General features: G+C 38.0%; 1 protein-coding gene across 6 annotated transcripts in view; it reads right to left on the reverse strand.

Moving 5' to 3' along the window:
* Window positions 1–25,824, reverse strand: part of LOC134529172 (guanine nucleotide-binding protein G(I)/G(S)/G(T) subunit beta-1) — a 106,385-nt gene that overhangs the window by 39,781 nt on the left and 40,780 nt on the right. The window lies entirely within an intron of this gene.

Consider the following 25,824-nt stretch of genomic DNA (forward strand, 5'->3'; position numbering starts at 1 on the left):
AATGTTATCTCGGTGGTGCCTTGAGGAGGCCCAATCTTGTTGAAATCCAGGGTGGTGGAGGCCATATGGTCATGGTCATAGAAAATATGAAAAAATTAGCAGTAATATGTCATGTAAATTTCACATCATTCAAATCAATCACCCATTCACAACTTCTTAAATCTCACATCTCCCCAGTAACCACTATCTATTCACTCATATTAATTATTGCCACACATTTTAAAAACACAAATAAATCCTGAACCCTAGAGACACCTTGTAATAATATAGTTCTTCACGTATGCAATGAAAATCAATCTAGCCACATATGTGTAGTTATCATAAGAAACAAGACTACTTGGAAAATTAGACCCCCTCCCCCCATAACTCAAGCCAAGGTCAATCTGATAAATATTTTAAGATATTTGACAGACATTATGTCTCGTCTTGTATCTTCATCCTGATAAAAAAAAAACATGATGCTGTTCTGCCACAATCAAATAAACATGATGTGACGGAAGAGCACCCTTCTAGCACTACAGTCCTCTGGGCCTAATAATGTAATTAATTCTACAGTTAAATAGCAGTGTTCTCCCCAAAAATATTTACAGTCGGATGGTCGTCAAAATCAGCCGTTGGTCCACTGGAAAGCTACCTTCCCCAAAAATTTTTTTTTAAATAATAACATGGCTCATTTTTCAGATCTTGGTGACATATTTTAATAATGGTAAGACACATCCAAGATGATTTGAGAATTCATTAAATTACTTGTTTAGAAGTGCAGGACTTAAGCGAACAATTAAGTGTTCCACATAAGTAGCCCACAGCCAATGCATTAACATTGTTTCAGTAGAGGGAAACTGATTAGGCCACTGTGTGGAAGACTAAAAAGGGGAAATTTAACAGGTTAGGTGACACACACAACTGATAAAGTTGGGTGAGGGGGGGGGGATACAATTGAAAAAATATAGTGAGAAAAGACACAAACATAACTAATCAGGTCAAGATGGGGGGAGATAACACTGAAAAAGTCAAGGGGTAGGGGGAAAACTGATAAGGTCAAGGTGTAGGAGGAAAAAACTGATAAGGTCAAAGGGTAGTTAGGGGAGAAACTTTGTAGAGATGGGGGTGGGGGGGGGGGGGGGGGAGAGAGAGAGAGAGAGAGAGAGAGAGAGAGAGAGAGAGAGAGAGATTGATTGGGTCGGGGAGGAAGAAAAACTGATTACATGGTGGAAGAGAAACTGATTACATGGGGGAGAGGGAGGAAAGAAACCAATATGTAAGAGGGAAAATAAACTGATGTTGGGAGGGGAAGGAGAAAATATGTCACTGGGAAAAATAAACTATGTTATGGAGGGAAGGAAAAACTGTCACAGGGGAGGGGAAGAGCACTGATTATGTCGGGAGAAACTCAATTGGGGGGGGGGGGGGAGGGTAGAGGAACTGAATATATCGGGAGGGGAAAACTTTTAATTTTGCGATGAGAGGAATTAAATATGGGGAAAAAAAAATTATTAAGTTGGGGAGGGGGAAATTAATATCGGGAAGGGGGGAACCGATTATGTCGGGGGGGGGGGGGGGGGAATAATAACGGGGGAAAGAAACCGAAAATATTGGGTGAGGGAAGAGAAACCGACGATGTCGGGGAAACTGATTTCGGAAAGGGGGGAAACTGATTTCGGAAAGGGGGGAAACTGATTTCGGAAAGGGGGGAAACTGATTTCGGAAAGGGGGGAAACTGATTTCGGAAAGGGGGGAAACTGATTTCGGAAAGGGGGGAAACTGATTTCGGAAAGGGGGGAAACTGATTTCGGAAAGGGGGGAAACTGATTTCGGAAAGGGGGGAAACTGATTTCGGAAAGGGGGGAAACTGATTTCGGAAAGGGGGGAAACTGATTTCGGAAAGGGGGGAAACTGATTTCGGAAAGGGGGGAAACTGATTTCGGAAAGGGGGGAAACTGATTTCGGAAAGGGGGGAAACTGATTTCGGAAAGGGGGGAAACTGATTTCGGGAGGGGGGGAAACTGATTTCGGAAAGGGGGGAAACTGATTTCGGGAGGGGGGGAAACTGATTTCGGGAGGGGGGGAAACTGATTTCGGGAGGGGGGGAAACTGATTTCGGGAGGGGGGGAAACTGATGTCGGGAGGGGGGGAAACTGATGTCGGGAGGGAGGAAACTGATGTCGGGAGGGAGGAAACTGATGTCGGGAGGGAGGAAACTGATGTCGGGAGGGAGGAAACTGATGTCGGGAGGGAGGAAACTGATGTCGGGAGGGAGGAAACTGATGTCGGGAGGGATGAAACTGATGTCGGGAGGGATGAAACTGATGTCGGGAGAGATGAAACTGATGTCGGGAGGGATGAAACTGATGTCGGGAGGGAGGAAACTGATGTCGGGAGGGAGGAAACTGATGTCGGGAGGGAGGAAACTGATGTCGGGAGGAGGGAACTGATTAAGTCAGTGAGATAAACTAATAATGTAATAATGTCTGGGGCAGTAACTAATAAGGTGGGGGGATAACTGATGTGGGAGGAGACAAACTGATAATGTCGGGGGGGAGACAAACTGATGATGGAGGGGGAGGGGGGGAGACAAACTGATGATGTCGGGGGTAGAGAAATTGATGTCGGGGGAGAGAAACTGATAATGCTGGGAAGAGAAAATGAAGTCGGGGTTAGAACCTGATAATGCTGGGAAGAGAAAATGATGTCAGGGGAGGGGGCAGACTACATCGAAGAGAAGCTGACTATGTCGGGGCCGGGGGGGGGGGGGAGAGAAGCTGACTATGTCGGGGGGAAGAGAAACTGATAATTTAGAGGGAAAACTATGTCGCGGGAAAACTATGTTGGGGAGGGAAAACTTATTTTGTTGGGGGAGGGGGGGAAACTTATTGTGTTGGGGGGGGGGAAACTTATTGTGTTGGGGGGGGGGAAAACTTTATTGTGTTGGGGGGGAAAAACTTATTGTGTTGGGGGGGAAAAACTTATTGTGTTGGGGGGGAAAAACTTATTGTGTTGGGGGGGAAAACTTATTGTGTTGGGGGGGAAAAGTTATTGCGTTGGGGGGAAAACTTATTGCGTTGGGGGGAAAACTTATTGCGTTGGGGGGAAAACTTATTGCGTTGGGGGGAAAACTTATTGCGTTGGGGGGAAAACTTATTGTGTTGGGGGAAAACTTATTGTGTTGGGGGAAAACTTATTGTGTTTGGGGAAAACTTATTGTGTTGGGGGAAAACTTATTGTTTTGGGGGAAAACTTATTGTGTTGGGGGAAAACTGATAACAGCAGGTACAACTTATAACAGCAGGTACAACTTATAACAGCAGGTACAACTGATAACAGCAGGTACAACTGATAACAGCAGGTACAACTGATAACAGCAGGGGAACTGATTACAGCAGGGGAACCGATTACAGCAGGGGAACTGATTACAGCAGGGGAACTGATTACAGCAGGGGAACTGATTACAGCAGGGAAACTGATTACAGCAGGGAAACTGATTACAGCAGGGAAACTTATTTTTAATTGGCTAATCAAAGGAGCCAGGTAGGGGAGAAATATTTGGTCGCAAATGTTAAGAATTTAAAGTGTTGGATGATAAGGCTAAGGTGGTGATGTCATCCTAATTGCCAAGGTCATGACCTCGGCGGCTTAGAGCGGCTTGACGCTAAGGAATTTAAGCCGATTTTAAGACTTCTCAAGCCAATGACATTTTTTAGGACTAAAACGGGAATTTATCCCTCGAAATAGGAATTTTTTAAAGTCATTTTGAGTCATTTTTGAGGAATATTGACCCAAACATGGCCGCCGTGACGTCAGAGCAATCGGTCATTCATTCCCATCCTCAATCCTCAGCCTGAAGCCTGGGCTCGGAGGAACCAAACTATAGTACTCATGTTGTAATGCTTTTAGAGCCTACTTCAATTTCAGTCGTTTTAATAACATTATGTTTACCTCCAAAAACGTTTTTCAAATTAGTATTATATTGGTGTTTGAATGCTATGTAAACAGGGTAGATTTTAGTGTAAATCAATTAATATTTGTTATTTTCTGTGCCACATACTTTTATGCCCGTATGTATTTTTGATTAAAAAGTGAAAATGTATAATTGACATGGCCCATAGCATAATTATGTGTACCAGTTGCTTAAAATGTAATGTAATGATACTTGTATATCTAAGAAAAATTCTAATATTATTTAATAATGTGTAATTGTTTTTCTACAAAATTTGTCTAACATATTGTTATTTAATAAATTAGTTAACCTTATATAAAACTACGTCCATGACTTATATTTATAGTACTAGTATTCATCGCTTCTAATAGACTGGTTGATTTCCGTGTATTATATGAGTGGTCGTAATTTATGCACGCCTTTTTCCTACTGAAATGATCCAGGTCCAGATCTGAAACAGTGTTTTGCATGTGTTTACGTGTCGATTTTTTTTAAGTGTTTGGGAAGGGAGGAATTACTACTCTTCGCGTATCACTATCTAGCTACCTCTGAAATATTATTTTGTTACTTATGACGATTAGCCTACTCCCTACATATTTTCATTCCGACACTTCTTACAGGGTAGCGAAGGCGGTTCGTGGTAAAGGCCTGTGACCCTTTCAGAGTTAAATTTTACTCGTAGAAATATTAATCATTAATTACAGAATATGTTATTTCGTGCCTGTCCGACCTGCAATACATAAATACATACAAGGAAACTACCGGTGATGGTTGACGTCACCCGTAGGGATAGCAATTCGTCAGACGTGACAACCGTAAATTATACTTAAGCCAATATTTATGTTGCAATAATAAATTACTAAACGATAGCTTATTTTGTAAATTTTAATTACGTATTTTTAAAAGAACAAATTTTGACGAATGCCAGGGACACTGAGCAACTAATGACATAGATTTCAAACATCATACAAGATAAATAAAAATGAAGGGGTTATCGAAAGCCACAATCTTCAGGTCGGTTAAAAAAGCAAACAAAAAATGCTTCAGCTCTATCCTCATGTATACATATTTACATGCATAATACATTCAAACAACTAAAATTGGTGCAATAAGCTGAAACATTTTGTGGACATATATTCAGCTACAAATATAAATTGATTGTATAAAAAGGTCACCTTTTATATCATCGTACATAAACTATAAATTTTAATCATATATCAAAAAATACCGCTTTGCAACAGAAAGTCACGTAATTATATGTTCAATCATATAGCTGTGACAAAATGTGTAAAGCAAGAAAACCTGCAGAAACGCAAAACCTTTATCATACAGTATATAACAAAAGATTTTTTTTTTACGGGAAGGAAAACTGCATTACTGGCCAACCTTACTGATTGTGGTGGTCAGCTGTGTACGAGAATTCTTGTGTCATCTCAAGGATTAGCTTATTTAGTATAAGCATGTCAAACTAGTCGAATATGTTATAATAAATAACTAAAAACTTGATCTTGCGTAACTTGCAGAAGGGACTAAATCTGAGGGTTTCGCCACCAACCCACCGCGGTAAAATGTACAATATGTTTATCGTATATGTGAAGTGTTCTTTATATTTGTTTGTATATGTATACACAAATAAATATTTATTATAGTTCTGCTGGGTTGCATACGGTTACTTACGAGTTTAGAACTGAAATTCACAGAAAATATAATATTTATCCCTCTTACGCGCTTTGAGGGTCGAACGTTCGAAGAAGTCTGGGGAGAATTGACAGAGAAAACCGAGCGGAAATCTTACTTCTCTCTGAGGCAGGCAGTTGGCTGGGTTCCCCCATCCCCCTTTTCTCTTTGAAGAACATGACACCCCGGTGGGCGATAAGGAATTCTGAGAAAAGCGCGTTCTTTCGTTGTGTTCCTTCTCTGCGCGCACGGGAGAAACTCAGGATCTTAGCCTTAAGGTCGTGGGAAAGGGATGCGGTCATGGAAAAAGTGATTTGGTTGTGCAGAACGGGATTAATTTGAAAGGGAAAAGATTGGATCATATGGTGAATAAATAGGTTGTAAAGTAAAGCCAGGATGTTCATTTTAAGGGGCGATGTTCTGAGGGTAGCAGAAAGGAAGGTCAGGAAGGTCAGGAGTGTCAGGGAAGTCTAGGGTGGCACAAGAAGCGGAAAGAGGTGGCAGAAGGCGTGGGTTTTGAGTGCTAGCAGTTATATTTTTACAAATAGAAGGGTTGCATTACAATTGTAGACTTAAACCTTTGGTTGTTGATAGGACAAATTGTGTCTTGAAAGAGGGTAGGAGGGTGGTACGTAACATTGTGGTGCGGAGGTGGTAACTCTTGGCGATAGGCAAACTTTTCACACGAGTAAACAGTTACAGAAAGAATTAGATTCGGCACTCAAGAGGTATAGACTGTATGCAAATTATGGATAGTGATGAAAGCAGAGTGGGCAATCACAGAGATGATAATTTATGAGCTACTTCGTAATTATAAAGGTTAAGTATGAAAGTAAGGTAATTAGTTGGAAATAGTTTGTTATTCATAGTTCACAGCAAGCTTATTTGTGTAGTATTAACAGCCCTATCCACAACACTATTCAGATATGAACAGAATACTTATTGATTAAATAAAAGAAAATCTACAGGTCTTCGCATAGGACAGAATAGACACAGCCCACAGATAAATTAACGTGGTGTAAGGGGGAATAAACTAGGCTGCTGCTGCATCAAAGAAATGATTAAGGTGGCGGTAGCAAATTAATACCAAGAACCTTCTTACACTATACTATTAGCCATTACTTAAGACTACTTGAACAGCGATGCACTGAATATATAATCTAACTGGAAACTTCAGAAAGCGAAATCTGGTTAGTAATAAGCATGTGAATAACTATGTAACTGGACAGTGGTAAATATTACCTTAAAGTTATGAAACCTTCTGTGTTTGAAAGTTTTTAAAATTAAATCCCCTTAATATGGTGGCGAACATCTGTGTTTCAAAAGAGTGACAGTCAGTCACAGCACACATTCGTAGGATCAATTTTCCTTGCTTGAAGTGTCATTTTTTTGGTACCTTGCTTATTTAATATACATTATAGTTCTTCCTTCCTTGAAACATCAACTAAAATTTTTTCTAGACAGCGAGACTGGTAGAAACTGAAAGTACGGTGTCAAAAATGGTTCATTATAAGTCGTTAAGCTAGTTATGTTGTGTGCTTACGAGCAATTGAAATACCGACACTGGATTTTGGGAAAGAATGAAGGTAGAGGGAGGTAAAAAATAATCCGAGATTTTAAATTTCAAATCAGTAGCGGACTCCGCGTTATTAAAAGCTACACACCACATCCTTCAATAACCAAAAGAAAAAAGTGCACTTGACACCTTAAAAACTCTTGGTTTTGGCAGAGATAGGGCCTATACAAATGGTTAAAATTAAGAGAATTGGCAAAATAATAAATGGTGGGAAAACAGAAGTGCCCCGACTAAAATCAACCAGCTTACAGAAACGGTTGTCGCATCTTACAAACAATACAAGTTTGGATTCACCGAATTTTCCTTGTAACTACTATTATCACAGATCCTTGGCACTAGATTTTGTAATCGATAAGCTGGGTAGGGAAGCATTAGTCGGGAGCCGCGCAGAAACTGCATACTGTGCTTTGGTGAGTATGGTTCTTAAAACCCACCCCACAATGCCCATTTTCTTCTATACCTTGTTATACCCATGGGTTTAAAAGTGGACAAAGGTTTGTATATCAGAAAAGAAGAAATAATTCTGAACTCAATACACACGATACCCAGAATACTAACAGAAAACCAGTCAATATAGTTTCCGACCAAAGCAAGCATATCGGGGTAGGATAAACATGTTGCTGTCAATTTAATCAATTATAAAAAAAATCGCAGTTGTTTATTTGAAACATTATGTAATCTGGTAAATGATTTTTCTGCTATTTTATCTTCTACACTTCACTTGAAAAAAAAATTAGTACTAAAAAGTAATACAGAACCATTTTGAAATTAACGAAATTGGATTTTCAATGGCAGGTTAGTTTAAAAATCCAGTAATAAAAAATTTAGAAGGATACAAGGGAAATTGTGTTTGCTTTAATGTAGTTTATTTATATATAATATTACACTAATCAGTTCATCTAGCTAATTCACAGTATTAACTGGGCTAATTCATTGTATATGTTACTTGATTACTAACAATTTTTGTTACCCAGTGAGACAAAATAACACGCATAGATCGCATAATATTCTTTAATTAAAGTAAAGGAGAACCATCCCGCATTTTCGCTTAGGCTGACGGACAGGTGTGGGTTTCTATGAAATGTTAAGTTTATTTATTAATAATTTATGGAAGTTCGTTTCTAAATAAACGTAGGTGTTTTCATTATAGAATATTTAATTATTTAAATTCCTTTGAACATAAAAATTTAATTTTAAGTAAAAATTAAGGATTTAGTCCTACCAAGTATGAAATAATAAAACCATTAGACCAAGATATGTATTTAATAATGATACAGCAATAAGAAACAAAAAGTATAAATACATATTTGCTTAAAGCACAATATGTAAAATTCAGTAATGTTTAAAAAAAACAGTAAAACAGGTTTTTGCAGCAACTAGGTTTCGAACCACGTCAAAAATTACGACTTAATATTGTAATGCAGTAGGTATTACATATTTTAAAACTTGCGATTACTCCTATTACTATTTTAGTTTACCAAACATATTTCAGAGTAGTTTTACTATCATAAAATCTCATTTGGCATACAATTACGTTATGTGGTCCCCTAATGTTTACAAAAGGAACTACATACGAGTTTATACTGCTACACGTGGGTCCGCCATCTTTAACTCGGGTCGGGGATACAGCAGAAAAATAGAACACGTTCTTTGACGGTTTTGGCTAAGACTTCGGTTATGAAATCTTTCATACCAAGAGCCACACCCCTTGAAAGGGTGTTGAAACGTTACCTAAACGCGAGCAGGTGCGCTAACAGAAAATAGGTATGAAAACTGCAAAGGAAATGGGTATCGTGTGGGGCTGGCTTAAGCATTGCGCAACAGAAGCTTGAGTGCCAGATGGGACGAACCAGCTGTCGAGGCTCACAGTCACACGTGCTACGTTTCTGCGAAAATCATGAGGCAACGTTCTCCCGCCGACGGAGTATGCACATCACCTAACACACACACTCTCGCCGAACATGCAAAATAACGTAGTTACTTAAGAATACGCACAATTTCTTTTTGTATGTGGGTTTACGTCTCGCTGACAGCGAGGTCACTATAAACAAGCATGTATATTCATAGATCAGAAGTATAGTAGAAGGAACCAGTCCTGCATTTTGGTAAAGAACCATTCCAGAATATGCCCAAGAGATGTTTGGGAAAACCATAGATAACCGAAGTTAGGATGGCCAGGCAGATATTCCAACCGGAGTCTTCCGGGACGAGAGTTCGGTGTCTTTCAGCTGCACCCTCCTCGCTCCTCACCCTCTTTTCCAAATCGATTTTAACCATGTTCGGTAGTTCTCAGGAAATACTTTATTTTTCTGGTGTCAAGATCTTCGCTGTTACATGTCTGACTAATGGTTATTATCAAAGTTTCCGTCAGTCATCAGAAGCACTTTTATAATGTCTTTCGTATGCGGCCAGCGGGTTTGGTCGGAAAATGCTGCCAGGGCTCGGGCTCGGGTGAGGGAGGAGGGGATGGAGTCGAGAGACGGGGGAGGGGCGGGAGGGCCCCTCGAGCCGTTCAATTAACCGCGGGGGGGAAACAGGGGGGGAATCAGGGTGGATACAGGGGGAGGGGAGAAAAAGGGCAGCGAGGCGAGCGACAGGGGATCGATAGCTAGGGCCGGGTCACTGCGCTGCCGCCTCACGCAACGTCTAGTCGTCTGGCGGGACGGCGCGCGTATCGACCTGCCCGGCCCAGCCTCCCGGCGAGGGCCTCCCAGTGCAGCCACCCGCGGCCCTTCGCAAACCTTTCACCGCTTTACGGCACTTGGGTGAAAAATAAAACCATTTCCCACGTTCGCATTACATTGAAACTCGTTATGCATTAAGTAAAATAGTATGATTGCCTAAACAAAAACCAGCTTTCGCTTATATAGACTTAACACGAATAATCTATACTAATATTATAAAGCTGAAGAGTTTGTTTGTTTGTTTGAACGCGCTAATCTCAGGAACCACTGGTCCGATTTGAAAAATTCTTTCAGTGTTGGATAGTACATTTATCGAGGAAGGCTATGGGCTATATTATATTATCAATAACATTAGGGATCCTTACTAAAAGTCCAATTTAGAATCAAATGCGTTGGAGGGGGTTAGATACAACATGCAGTACACGTACTAAGTGTGTGTTGACAATGCCGCAGGCGCTAGAAGTTTATTTCCTATTGCCTATTAACATTGTTGCCACGCACTAGATGCCTTATCATTCTTAATTTTCCCATACAAGTAAAAAACACCCGTGTGATATTAACAACGAAGCTATCAGTACCCTCATATAGAATACATAGAGATAGTGTGAGGTATATATGTAGATATAAATAGATAAATACAGATAGAGAGATACATAGATATATAGGACTTTAGATGTAGATAGAGATAAATATATATTTAGAGACATGGATAGATTATTTGTATATGTGTAACTACTTCAAACATATTACAAAACAAAACTGAATGAGGCATTGCAATGCATGCCGAGCATTAGCTAGTTAATGGAATATTTTCAATATTAGTAATCCCTTTTTCAGTTTTTTTTCTATATTGCTTTATATATAGAGTCTAGATTACATACAGATCAGGTAAATAACTATAAACTGGCAGAACGTCTGTCGGGATCTGAAAGTGATATAAATTATTTTGCACACTTGACATTCAAATTAAGAAGACAATTACTAACTACATCTGATCTCTAAACCGTTCCCCTTCACCCTGTGTTCAGCCCGGGCAAAGCTGGGTACTGCAGCTAGTAAGCATATACAACGGAAAATTTCTTTCTCTCTTGATTTCTTACATGCGTTTAAATGTTTTGTTCCCATTTTTAACCAGTTTAAAGCATTGGCAAAGAATTTCCACCTCCGTCACAAGTTGATCATTAAACGAGACCGAGTAGTTCTGTATTAGTTCGTGGTTTCCGTGTTATACTCAGAAAACTTCTTTTCACAGCGCAGGTGGGTTTATAAATAAGCGAGGATATGAAGAGGGTGGGAGGGAGACTAATCAAAACTTGTTCGACCTCTGCTTTCTAGCTGCAACTCGACATTGCTAAGTTGGAGATTTGTCTACCTGTATATACTTGCATGGCATTGCTGTGATTTATGAGTTGTCGAGGTATCGAAAAACCAAACATAAAATTGTATTTTTTATTTAGTAATAAATCCGAATACAAAAAAGTCAAATACAATTAGAAAACGCACGCCAAGAATTAAAACACCACCTCACACGCACTTCCTCTAAGTAAAGCGATCTGAACTCGCCTTATGCAACCGACACTCCCTGAGTCAGCAACAACACTGGCACTAACGTGCGATTTTTTTTTCGCCGACGGGTAACTAGTAAACTCGCTTAATGTAATCGGGATTATTACAAAATGGCAGGGTCTTCGAAGCTTCAGGTACGAAGCCGTACAGATTCAATACACGCAATATACGCGTATTTCAATTAAAGATAATTTATGAAGGCATCTACACGACATACGCTGTTACGGTAAAGAGCCACACTTTTTTAATTGACTGGCTGATCCAGGAGCCAGTAACATGAGACCTCTTGTGATTGGCTGACACTGGTACCGACCGAAATAGACCACTTGTGACTAGCTGCTAGCTGATGACAGTTTATAATACACGTATATAGTAAAAATGCCCGCACAATGGGCAATACCTCTACTCTGCGGAAGCAACACTGCACGACAGGTGTTTGCGAGACTACGTCTCGTCGACAGAGATCTGTAGAGGCGGGCAAACGCAACAAACATTGTTGGGTCGGGATTATAGATAGTCCCTATGAATGAGAGCCCAGCATGTTACCACTGCGATACCAGCGCTCGTGAATAAAAAAAAAGGGGGGGGGGGGGGGTTGTCAGCGGTACACGACGCGGCCGAGCAAAACACGGAATAACTCATTTCAATCATGCAAACAATTATCTAATGCTTATACTACTTGTTATTTCCACCGTACTCGCACTGTATGGGTGGTATTTAACTAAGACAGCTAAACCCCGAGTGCGAAAATTTAAAAAAATAAATAAATGCAGTTGTAGTATATTCACACCACAGTGGTTCTCACTTCAACTTACGTTTTGGAAACTCTGTTGACAGCATTTTCTCATTTAGATGTGCCTAATGACACCAGTCAATCAAGCAAAAACGTGGAGATGTTAAAAATATAAATATGTAATTATGAAGTTAAACTTAATTCGTATTTGCATGTATAACAAATTTCCGTAAGGCGTTAATACAACTTATTCTTATATATTTGCAGGCCAACAATGTGTGTAAGGAAATGTACACGCTAGCAACGTATAGTTACTTTATTTTTCAAATGTTGATAAAGTCTTTTAGATTGAACGAATTAACTAGAATGAAAAGTTGAACAAATAATTAAAACCCAGCCCATCACTGAATGTAATTTTACTTGAACATCGCCTGGTTAATGTCCAGCAAAGGCCATAGCCGGCTAAGTAAGGGTGAGTGGCCCCCACGCGCATTCGTTCCAAATTCTGGCCAAAAGTTGCGTCTTATGGGTTACAAATTCACCCCAAATTTCAATCTTGTAGCTGCACTAGGAACAAAGATAAAAATACCACTAGTATTTTTGGTGCAGATTTTTTTTTTTTTCGGGATCTAATGGACCGATTTTTATGGAAAAAAATATGTAAATATATTCAACGCGATTCACAGAAAAAAATACAGAACCTCATCCCACAAACGTAACTACCCGAAAAAATTATTTTGGTTTCGTGATTTTTTTCGGTCACTCGCTCACGAGATACAATTACGAGTTTTATTCTATTACACAATCGGACCTCTTTCTACAACGTAAGTTTTCCAAGTCGATCGAAGAGGTGGAGCATAGATTAAAATTTTAAAATGGCTTTCGTGATGTGAAATCTCACTTAGAATCAAAAGGTTTTAGAGTAATGATGCCAGCACTTAAAGGAAGGCGTTCTCATTATCAGTTAAAGAATCGAATGAGTCGCGCTTCATGACAAAAATTCGTTGGCCAGTTGAATCTGTTCATGATATAATCAAACAGAAATATCAACTCCTTGATAAAAAATTAGATAGTAAAATGCTTCCAAAAGTGGGTAGTTACTTTAGAATCGCATAATATCTGCACAATAAGTTTGAAAAACGTTCAACATCCGATGCAGAATGTGCAGATGAAGTCTTTAGAGAAAATGAAAATTCAGAACAGTGTCAAAAATACGTTAGCGATTGAGGTCGAAGAAAAAGGATGTCTTCGTAAGAAAATACCTTTTCAAAGTATTTCATCGGAGGATCTACTAGATTTCCCGGAAATGACAGATGTAAAAATTCTGTTCACCGGGTCATACCAGTTTTCACTAGCCATATATCTTGCAGAAATGATTGACGAAGCTACGAACGTAAATATACAATTCACCAAAGGTAAATCAAACGTTTTGAAGCTTCAAGTTCAGTCTCACCACATATCCAGGAAGGTTTATTGCTGCTTCCTTGAATATACCCCTCACAGTATTGGCACGAAAGGAATCAAGATATTATTGTGAATGCGCCAATAGGAGATGGACTGTCGGTTGCTGTTCTCCGAAGCTGCAATCATATATTACCTGGAACATGGAGGATATTTGTAAGAAATTTTACGACCAGATGCGATTCTGAGTAAACTGTTCGCAAAGAAGAATATAACTGCCATCATCAATGATGATAGCGACGAAGATTAAGGGAGGCAGTGAACATCTTCATCGGCCAGTAACGTAAATGACAGCACCAAAAATTGATCGCAAGTACAATTATATTGTAAGAAATCGTAATAAAATTTAGTTAAAATTTGCAAAAAAAATTGTATTTTAATTTTTTTTAATAAGCTCCACCTCTTCGATCGACTTGGAAAAATTATATGTTGTAGAAAAAGGTCCCAATGTCTAATAGAAAAAAAAAACTTGTAATTGTATCTCGTGAGCGAGTGACCGAAAAAAAATCATGGAAACTAAAATATTTTATTTTTTCGGGTAGTTACGTTCGTGGGATTAGGTTCTTGATTTTTTCTGTGAATCGCCTTGAATATATTTACAACACATATATATTTTTTCCGTTAAAATTGGTCCAGTATATCCTGAGAAAATTAATCTGCACCAAAACTACTAGTGGTATTTTTATTTTTGTTCCTAGTGTAGCTACAAGGTTGAAATTTGGGTTGAGTTTGTAACCCATCAGACGCAACTTTTGGCCAAAATTTGGAACGAATGCGCGTAGGGGCCGGCTATGGCCTTTGGCAACCATTTAGGAAGACATATCCTTGTCCATCAAGGTTTCGTCAAATACAAAGCGTTGAAACTCTTAGCTTAACGAAAATGATACTTTTTGATTTACGTTCATATAGTGCGCATTGCACAAAAAGGAACACAACCTACATGAGATTGCAACAATCTTGGTTCGCATACATTTGCATATTCGCGTAGTCGCATCTGTCCGATGTGTCAAAGCTGATAGTGCAGATGCGAATATGTCATTTGATTGGTTCCTGTGACCTATGACGTCAGATGGTGATGGCGCAGTCGCGTGGGACGGATGTCTGACCAGAGCTGGCGAACTTCAGCACCATCTGCATCTGGCGACATTAACAATATTGCGCCAGTGAGAAGCATGACGAGTACAAAAAAAACTTTAATATCGCGGAAACGATTAAATATAAACAATAGTTTTATTTATAGGTTTTATCATTTCATCTTGGGCAACATTTTGTTGATCTTTTTTCCCCCGTTGAATTGCTTTGAAATGGAAAACGAAATATAATTATGCACGCAAGAGGCGTGAAAATAAAAGTTTCGACCCAAAGATGTATAACACTCTCCGCGAACCAGATGCATCAGTCAAGGGAAAATGGCCCGCTGCTACAGGAACCGTATCAGTCACGGCTGAGCGAATGCGGCAGGGCCTTAGTCATCGACGCATGGACACCAGCCACTACGTCCAAGGCGGAAAAGGCATATAACGGACCAAGAGTATCATTTTAAGAACAACTTCCTAAATGTGCAATATATAAGTGAACCAACTATACCTACTACGATATTCCACAGCTGAACCGCACAGAAAATCCATAAACAAAAATATGCAAATTTATAGAATAATTTTACTAAAAAAATAAAAGGAATCAAATTATTTTCCAAACAATCATCACGTTCGACACACTGTGGATGCCATAACGACAAACATTGCGGACAAAACTTTCCGAACAGAACTTGTTTCTACTTCGGTGGCACCGCGCGATAATGCCGACTGAACATCTGGATTTTGGTTTAAAATAACGGTCAGGCTGAAACACTGGTAATACTAATCAAATGAATGTATTAACCAAGTTCTGTCAACCAAATTCCGCTAAATGTATAGCCGTACAGTGATTCCCTGAAATAAATGTTTTATTTGGACCAATCTCGTTTCTCTCAAACAAGTCCATTAAAATCAAAGTTTAACCATTGACGACTCAATGTTGTATTAAGTCAAATAAATATTGACTTGTCATTTTTTATGCCAGATTGTCGCGCTATGTTTACGGCGCGATACATTTCGTCCTTCGTGTAAAGGGACGTGCATCGACGCGAAGACTGCGCCAGTTCAGAGGCGTCACCGACACAGATACGCCCCTGAAATGCGGGCGCCGTGCAGTCTCGTCCACGGCGAGGCCAGTAGAGGCCCTAAAGGTGGGTTTACTATTGAGAATTAAGACTTAGACTTAGTCGTGTACTTACCATATGACTATGTAAACTAGTGGAATGGTTTATGATTGTCGTGTGTGAATTTGGACGGGTCGTGTGCGAACCATATGATGACTTAAGACTTAACAGAAATGGTTATATTTTATATTTTTCGTTAAGACTTAAGGGAAGCAACCAATCACAACAAACCGGAACCTTTCAACCGGAAGTTTATGTCTTATTATTGGACCGAGCGAGGCAGTATTTTGGGTTAGAATTCGTATATTTGTCATTTGTAATCATCATCCATTTCGAAAAATAGATATCCCATTTGTCAATAACCTATTTCAAACACTGCTTCTCCGTTTCGAACAATGGCCGACCATGTGTTTTGTGCTGTGATTGGTTGGAATTAACGACTTCTATGTCAATCATAAACTAGAAAATGTAGTTATGACTTAATCGTGCGCTCGATGTTAAGTTATAATTCTTAAGGAAATCAATCGTAAACCCAGCTTAACGGACAACACATGCAGGGATTTCGGGGAAGGAATAGGCAATGGAGTGATTTCGGGAAACCACGCGATATTGGTTCCCTGGAACACACTACGCTCTCTCGTTCCATCGCAGATACTGAACTGTGTGCTTGTGCATACCAGTGCGACAGTTCGTCCGACTTGGCTTCTGCCACGCCAATACCATCATACCCCACAGCGGTGCAGGACTAATACAGAACTTTCGAAAGTTACTAAGAAAAAAAAAAGGTCTTGAACTTATGTATGCGCGTTAGACGTTATACTTATTCTGAAATTTTAAGGTACCAAAAAAATGTATCAATTTTAATTAGCTAACGTTTGTTACAGAAAAATATTTTGCATCACAATGGATACCGTTAATATGTATATGTACTTATACATATAGCCGAATTACGACTAGGTATTGCCTGGGCTTAACACCATGTAAGGATACCTCCTTTCTTATAGAGTAGCTCGAATACAAATATGTAATGTTTTGTTCCCGAAATTTAAATTGCTAAGTACATGGAGATTGGGAGTAGTTTTTTTTAAATCACATGTAGACAATAATTTTTGTCTTATTTTGAATGTAAATTGTGCAAATTTCACTTAGTAGTATCTAAATTCCGCTTTAAAGGGTGTGAGACGTGGAAGTAAAAACATTAAATGTTACATGCCTACCAAGTGTTAAGAAACCAAACGGACAGCTAAAATTTTAAAAACATTTAGTGTTCAAAATGCGAAAATAAGGCGTATAAAACGTTTTTTTTTTAAACGTTGCCCAGTATTGTTATTTGAACATAGAATCTTGTTGTTCGACAACACTCATTTAACCACAGAGCTAATCAGACATAGTAAATAAAGCAAACAATGTTGGTGTTATAGTCTAGTCCCAGGATAACGTATTTTTTAAGTTGCGGTTATTTCTTTTTATGACTTTTAAAGTTCATAAAATGTATACCAATATAGTTTCCCTATCACAAAGATTCATTTGACTCATTTCATTATAGGCTTGGTAAGTACCCGATGTTCACATAAACGACTATACAAAGGTTAATGCTGCTACTAGCGGTTGGCTGGCTGAACATTTTCGTCTCGTAGGTATAGCTTAAAGGCGCATGCGCATTAGACTTCATCATGTTAAACTTCCGTCCATGATGCGCGCGCACTTCACTGCAATTCCGCTCAGCTGCTTAATGAAATTTTACCTTTAATGCACCTGAAGTATAACTTCAAAAATTCTTGGAAAATAAATTTTAAACTTTGGTTTTCGTTCTATTCTCAAAAGTAGCCGGGAGCACAGAAGTAAACAGATTTCACCCTAAGTTAAACATATGTTATTTTTCTCTCTCTAATATCGGCCAAAAACTATTCTGACACTACCAACCACACAGCATAAAACCAAAGAAATTTAGTTTTGTCCCGAAAGATATCAGGATATAGGTTACATTTAAGAATTCTTTGGGTTCGGAATCTAGACTCGCATACATTTATATACGTTTTAATAAGATATTGTCCAATTTGAATTTCCGCACAGTGATATTCATGACAAAACATTTACGAAATTTTATTCCAGTATTAGATATTAAAGGCTGTGTTTGTCGATTTTAAACTAAGACAAACGGGCACAAAAACTTAACGTAAATGTTTGTAACTAAACATAAACGTTTATTAAGGTCTCCCGGTACCTAACATTTGTGACGCTATACATTATTCAATAGTTATGCATCCTACTTATAATTTTAAATACATCAGACAGGCATAAGCAAAACACAACGATCTTTGGACGAGCGTGATTTAAAGAAACAAGGGCATCAACGAATTGCCATTTGTTGATTTGCACCTGTATTTAAATATATCTGTAAAATGGTTTTTCCAACACTAAAATGTTGTACAAGTCAAAATCATATTTAGAAAGTAAAATTACAGTTTGTTTGCAAGTCACATTATAAAAAAAATATTTATAAATTAGCTTTGAAAGTGAATGACTTTCAGATGTTGGTGCAACAGAATTATTGTTAGTGTACAAAAAGCGCACTGTAGACCGCCGCCATCTGTATTCAGACTTCTGCAATAAAAGCATTTATGAAACCAAACCGAAACATACCTAGTGACAGCCCCCTGAAAGGCGGCACCTCAGTGGTATACGAGTTAAATTTGCAATGAACAATGTGGTACGAGCAGTAACCTATCGACAGCCCCCTGAAAGGAAGCACCTCAGTGGTATACGAGTTAAATTTGCAATGAACAATGTGGTACGAGCAGTAACCTATCGACAGCCCCCTGAAAGGAAGCACCTCAGTGGTATACGAGTTAAATTTGCAATGAACAACGTGGCACGAGCAGTAACCTATCATTAGTTATAATTATTGAAAAAAAAACACAGCAAATTCAAATGTTTTTGATTTTTAACATACTGGTAATACCACACGATATTTGGGTGCGTACAAGAAAAAAATAATTTAATCAAGATACATGACGAGTTAAGCTGTCTTTTGAAACCAGAACTGCAGGATGCAAAGGAAACACACACCACGAACTCGTTGCAAAGAAAATAATCCACGCTCAGCCCTCCAGAATATTTTAAAATAAAAAGCTCAACCACTCACGGCAACATTCTGGTATGACCCCACCGGGAATCGAATACGTATCACCTTGGTGGAAGCCACGCAGTCCCCATGTATCTCCAAGATGAAGTAGCTCTCCAACAAAACAACCGGCCAGTTGCCGCACAAACAGTTCGCGCCTTATTTGCGTCAGAGCGAAGAAACCTGTTATGCGAAAGATCGGCCGGAAGTGGAAATGACGTGGTTTGTACTGATGCGGTCAAGGAATCAGAACTTAGTTTCTGGACCACTGCGTTGAACTGAAGACGGGTTATTGGTAAGGTTTTAACTGAATCACGAAAATGTTCTGGGCTCAAGAAAGTCCGCAAATCCAACCAAGTTCAAAATCCCAAAGTTTGAATAAATCATGCATTACTGGAAAAAGTTGTAATCTTGCAAAAACCGCCACAATTATTTTGATGATAATAAGAAAAAATATATATTTTTCAAAAAAATTTAATGTCAAACATTCATAAGATATATGCTTCGCACTTCCAGACTTTTACAGAACAGAGAAACTTTTCTTCGCCTTATGTTACTACAAAACACCAGTTTACAGAAACTGGATACGCCAACTTTTTCCAATAACCCCACCAAATATTGTTTTCACGTGGCATAGTTATTTAGGTTAAGTGCTGAACGAACTTCTTTCGCCGATGCAAATGTGTAATGACACCAAAGCCAACCAAACAGTAATATTTTCTCGCAATAAACTTCATTCTTTAGTTATATGTCGTGTGATGATTTATATTATCACTATCCTTTCACATAATCTAGTTTTATAAACTTGAATTAGATATAAGGGCCTATCCAGCTGACCTTTTAAAAAAAAGTCTTACCACCATATTAACAAGGAGATAAATATTTTAAATTATGTATTGCATTAAAATATAAACAGCAAGTATATGTTTGATTTTTGATGTAACCTACCAGAAGTAGACTTTCTCACTACTATTTAAAAAAATATAAACAAAATGAGGTGATGAAATGCATTTTCTTACTAAATGAATGCCAATATGATTGTGTAGCCAATTTAGTATAGTTCTGATACACAGTCGCTTCATGTTCAAGACAAGTACCAAAAATATTATCTAACATAGTTGCAAACAAATTTTCACCCAACAAAACAATTAAATATTATGACTTTTCCTTGCCTGTACATTTTTCATACTATACTTTATACAATGCGTAACTCCACAGTAATATCAAATAGTAATATACACAGTTATCAAACTAGAAATAGATGTGATTTACATTTAATCACATAGAACAAAACTATTTTCACAAGGACCCTACTACAGTAGTATCAAATTAATTAATAAATTACCAACTGAAATTAAGGAAATTGTCCATTTAAATAGGTTTAAACAAGAACTAAAGAAATATTTGGTAAAAAAATCCTTTTATTCAGTGGAAGAATACCTTAGGGTATAAGCATATTAATATGTTGGTTTTTGTATTTCAGCAAGTATGGTGGTTAGGATGTATCAGCAACCTAAATAATATTGCCAAGATAAAGATTGTAGTATCCAGGAGTGTGGTTATGTTTTGTATTTAAGATTTGTGTTTGTCTATATGTTTTAATTTTTTGTTTGTATTTTGTATATTGACAACTCCCTTCTAGTATGTACTGGAGAAAACAGGAGGCAACCAAATAAATAAAATAATAAATAAATTAAGACCTTTCACGTATTATACAATAATTTCAATACAAAAATTCAGAGACGATTAGGTACAAAAAATACTGCTAACAAAATGAATTCCCCAAATACCCTAGCATTTGTTTAAAATTTTAATGCTCAGTCACGAAACACGTTATACATTTGTTATATGCTGCTATCAGTAAACAATTAATGTTCACAGAAATAAACTTTAATTTAAAGAGTATAGTATTTCTCGAATTAAGCAACATTAACATTGAATAAAGTCCAATGTAAAATTAAATCACTTGTAACAATTCAAACAAAAATAACTAAAAATCTTAATGTACTAATGCTCACTTGATTAGATCATAAAAATAAACTAGCTAGTTTAATGGTATTGTTACGATATTGAAACAAAGCTTTTTTTATTACACCTGTGCTTTTATTTTGGAGACCTTGCATACTACTAAGCACATGTGTACAAAAACACTCAACCATAAGTAAATTTGGAAGATTGGTTGCTGTACCAATAATACGGCGTAAGCTTTTGCACCTTACTGTAACATAAGCTTGCCATGCCTCGCAACCAACCCTTGGACTACAAAGAGGAATAGAAAAATAAGTTAAGAAATAAATTACAGTCTTAAATTTCGAGTAAACGGGCCTGCACACATGTTAGACTTGCATTCCCTAAAAGGTTGACACAAAGCCAGCTTTCCCCAATAATCCTGATCTACTGATAGCAGGATATAATTAAAATTTAAGTAAGTAACGTTGGACTGCACGAGTAATAATCACTCCTAAAAAACCAAACAAGAAAGATTGCGTACACTCTACAAAGTAATTTTCACGAAAAAAAAAAGTAGATTGAAAAAATATATAAAAACATTTTCTGAAAAAGCCAGTTAGCTGCAACACATTTATAAATCATTTCATGACTACCAGAATTAAAAAAAAGGGGGGGAGGAGTTGTCTGTAAAGTCGGTTTACGGACGATAATTTTACGTGATAACGTCATAAGAAAACATTTATGAAAAATTGCATACTTTTTAATTTTCAAATATTATTTACAGTTTATGCAAATTTAATTTAAATAATTTATTTGAATTTAATTACGACAAATTAGTTAAAAAGCCCGCCTTAACCCGTTTGATAATATAGAAGATATTCTCGCACGGTGGTTGGCCGGTTTTTGCACGCTCGGCTCAGGCGGAACGTGACACTTTTTCGTGCGTGCAACCGGCGTTCATCGATTTATAAGACGTTATCACGTCAAAAAACTTAAAGTTATTTGTACACAAGTTCTAAAATCAAAGCTCGAATGTAGTTTTCAATTACTCCTGTCACTATAATCTTAAAAATATCTAAACATGAAGCTTAAGTAGTTATGAAATGACAAATTGAAGATAACTGTAATTTTCAAGCTATTTTAATTATTACAATCTTTCTTACTTTCAATTACAAATCATTTTTAAATATAAATATTAGTTCTCTAAATTACACAAAATAATGAAAATTAATAGTATTCTGTAAATATTTTTAAAATTAAAATCAAATATTTTATGCTTATACATTTAATTATTCACTGTACTTCCAAACATCTAAAGATACATAAAAATCAATTTCATATCCTACAACATGTCGACACGTGCTTATACATATTTAATTTTAATGTATAAATCTACATATAGAATATGCACACTACCACCATTAATATACACAAATATGTATGCGTAAGACTACATGCCTTGACACACACACATACACACACACACACATATATATATATATATATATATATATATATATATATAAGCCCTACTATCACAACATTAATTTTGATAGATTGATACACTTGCGATTGGGCTTCCGCCCAGTAGCAAGGCGACACCCCTACACGGACAATTTCCGTGAAGTTTCTTCCTCAAGTCCTTTCCTCTTCTCACATCCAATATCTTTCCCTCAATCCTATTTCACTCTATATCCGTCCTCACCAGGAATACTTTCTTTCCTCTCTCTGTTCTCCACTCTCTCTGAATCTCCCCCACATGATCCCCCCTCCAGATATACACCCCTTCATTCAATTTGATCCCAGCGTCCCCCAGTTCCCCCCCCCCCGGCCCCTTGTCTCCCCTAACAATATCTTCACCACTCTCTCTACTTTCCTTCTCCTGTGTAGTATGTCCCACCCCAGCTCCATCACAGATGGCCTATGCAGCTCACCCTTCGCCCCTTCCCCCGCCTTCCACCTACATGGCGTCCATCTATCCGCTCTACGTTGCACCCTTTCCAGTTCCTTCATTTCTAGCCCTAGGGTTTAGTGTAGTATGTTCCATCCCAGCTCCAGCATCACAGATGGCCTATGCAGCTCACCCTTCGCCCCTTCCCCGCCTTACACCTACATGGCGTCCATCTATCCGCTCTACGTTGCACCCTTTCCAGTTCCTTCATTTCTAGCCCTAGGGTTTAGTGTAGTATGTTCCATCCCAGCTCCAGCATCACAGATGGCCTATGCAGCTCACCCTTCGCCCCTTCCCCCGCCTTCCACCTACATGGCGTCCATCTATCCGCTCTACGTTGCACCCTTTCCAGTTCCTTCATTTCTAGCCCTAGGGTTTAGTGTAGTATGTTCCATCCCAGCTCCAGCATCACAGATGGCCTATGCAGCTCACCCTTCGCCCCTTCCCCGCCTTACACCTACATGGCGTCCATCTATCCGCTCTACGTTGCACCCTTTCCAGTTCCTTCATTTCTAGCCCTAGGGTTTAGTGTAGTATGTTCCATCCCAGCTCCAGCATCACAGATGGCCTATGCAGCTCACCCTTCGCCCCTTCCCCGCCTTACACCTACATGGCGTCCATCTATCCGCTTTACGTTGCACCCTTTCCAGTTCCTTCATTTCTAGCCCTAGGGTTTAGTGTAGTATGTTCCATCCCAGCTCCAGCATCACAGATGGCCTATGCAGCTCACCCTTCGCCCCTTCCCCGCCTTACACCTACATGGCGTCCATCTATCCGCTCTACGTTGCACCCTTTCCAGTTCAGTTTCTTCATTTCTAGCCCTAGGGTGGTTGTTAAGTATTAGGTTATACATAATAATATACAATATTTTAAGTATTTTATAACTCTGTGAATATTGTTTATTTATTGCAGTTTTTTGTTATTAGAAAGTTGGTTTGTGTTGTCGACATTTAACATATTACGAGGTATCAGTAGCCATCGTTTATAGTACGCAGTGGTTCGTTTAATAATTATCTAGCACAGCAGTTATTGTGTGACTGCGAGTGACTCTGCATGTTACTTTTAATATTTCATCATATTGGTGATGAAACATTGACATATGGAATTGTTCCAATGAAGAATGTTTAGTGGTCAATTCAAAAAGTTAAAAATAAGTTAACATTGATTGGAAAGAACTGAATCAGATGGATTTTATTGTACTGCAATTTTAGTAATTTTCATTTTAATATTTTTCTGATTTCTAATGTTTTAAACCGTTCAATTTCGCTTCACCTCATTACCCTCCCAACTATTGAGTATTTCATAATCCAGTAGCAATTTGAAAACACTGTTTTGGAGAGAAAGCAACAAACATATATAGTTCTATGAAACACTATTTCCAAATTTTTTCACACAGAAAACCTGGGATTACCATTTATCGTACATTTATAATACTGAAAATTGTTTCAAACTTAACAATTCCGACTAGATTCTGTAAAACTTAAATTTAAAATAACTTTGAGGCCTAGAAAAATGGTTAGGTTTATTCAATTAAAAATTAGTACTAATGATGGAAATTTATTGAATCACTGTAATTTAATGCTGTTTTACTAGCCATTTTCCTGGACGTGATTACACACACTGCACAACCCACATTTATAATAATTGCAACGTAAAGGAAATGGAAAAATTCTGTTTTACGGCATAAACAAGCAACATTAGCAGTGTAAGAAAATACCTATATAGTTTCTATAACCTCCCCCCCCCCCCCAGAAGCAAATAATTTTAACATTAACGAAATTACAAGAGACCTGTAAAATTTTCGTCATTTTCCGGTACCAGGCTGAGCACATACACACATTTTTACATAAAAGGTAGTTGTCTGCTGTTCAATGGCTGATGCCTTTTGTCCGGGTAGCAACTAATTGGGTTCATATTACTTTCGCAAAATTAGATTATAATCTTTAAGGACGTGTCCCATTAGAACGTCCTTCAAATATGTATTGATATGCATTCTAGCGTAGCTTCAAATAATATCGCTACTTTTGCATGTCTCCGATAATTACTACAGAACGAGACATGAATGCGGAATGAACTGTTGCTACCGGGACCTGTCTTCACGAAAACAGCATCGGCCTATGGCGTAGTAATAGCCTGCTACAAAAAACCGGATCATGCAAATGTGTTTTTTATAATTACAGAACGCAATTGACAGTCTACTTCCTCATTAGTACAACGCTACATACAAACTGAATTCCATGAACACTGCGCACAGGCGTTCGTCACACACGAGTACCAAATTAACGCAGGGGTAAAAAAAAAAAAATGCCTCGCACGTAACTTGCCACTGTGTCTACTGGCATCCAGCTCATAAAGAAGACACGCCTCCCTTCCTATAGAAAAACGTTCGGCGCGTTAGGTATACCGAGTGGTCCAGCATGACCGATGGGCATTAACTTTTTTGGGGTTTGCGTTTCGTAGAATTCCCTTTGTAACTTTTCCATCGTCAAACACGAGTTAATGTATTCAGCAAGACGTGGAATATCAATTATGAAATAAAAGTGAATTATCATATAGGTTAAATCTTTTACGGCATCGTTACAAACTAAAAATTATAGTTAACAGAAAAAAATATTGCATGCATCATTAACATAAACATTAAAAACGTTTGTACTCAGTTTTTCAAAATTGCAAAAGTACCTCAGGATCATAACGCTTGTTATTTTTTTTATAATTATGTATTTATTTGCATTTTCATTTAACTTAAAAAAAAAGAAGTGAACATAACATAGCGATCATTTCTTAATTTGTAATGAAAAAGTCACAAAAGTAAAATTCAAATTGCGGGAAGTACTAAAATGTGCGTGAAAAGACAGCTAAGGGAATCATAATAGTAACAATATCACAAGTCGTTTGACGTAAAAATTTTTTTTTCAAACAATACAGCCTAAGCACGTATTAATCACTGTAATAATAACCAACTGGCATG

This window comes from Bacillus rossius, chromosome 2 (assembly GCF_032445375.1).
Source record: "Bacillus rossius redtenbacheri isolate Brsri chromosome 2, Brsri_v3, whole genome shotgun sequence".
Classification (NCBI taxonomy): domain Eukaryota; kingdom Metazoa; phylum Arthropoda; class Insecta; order Phasmatodea; family Bacillidae; genus Bacillus; species Bacillus rossius.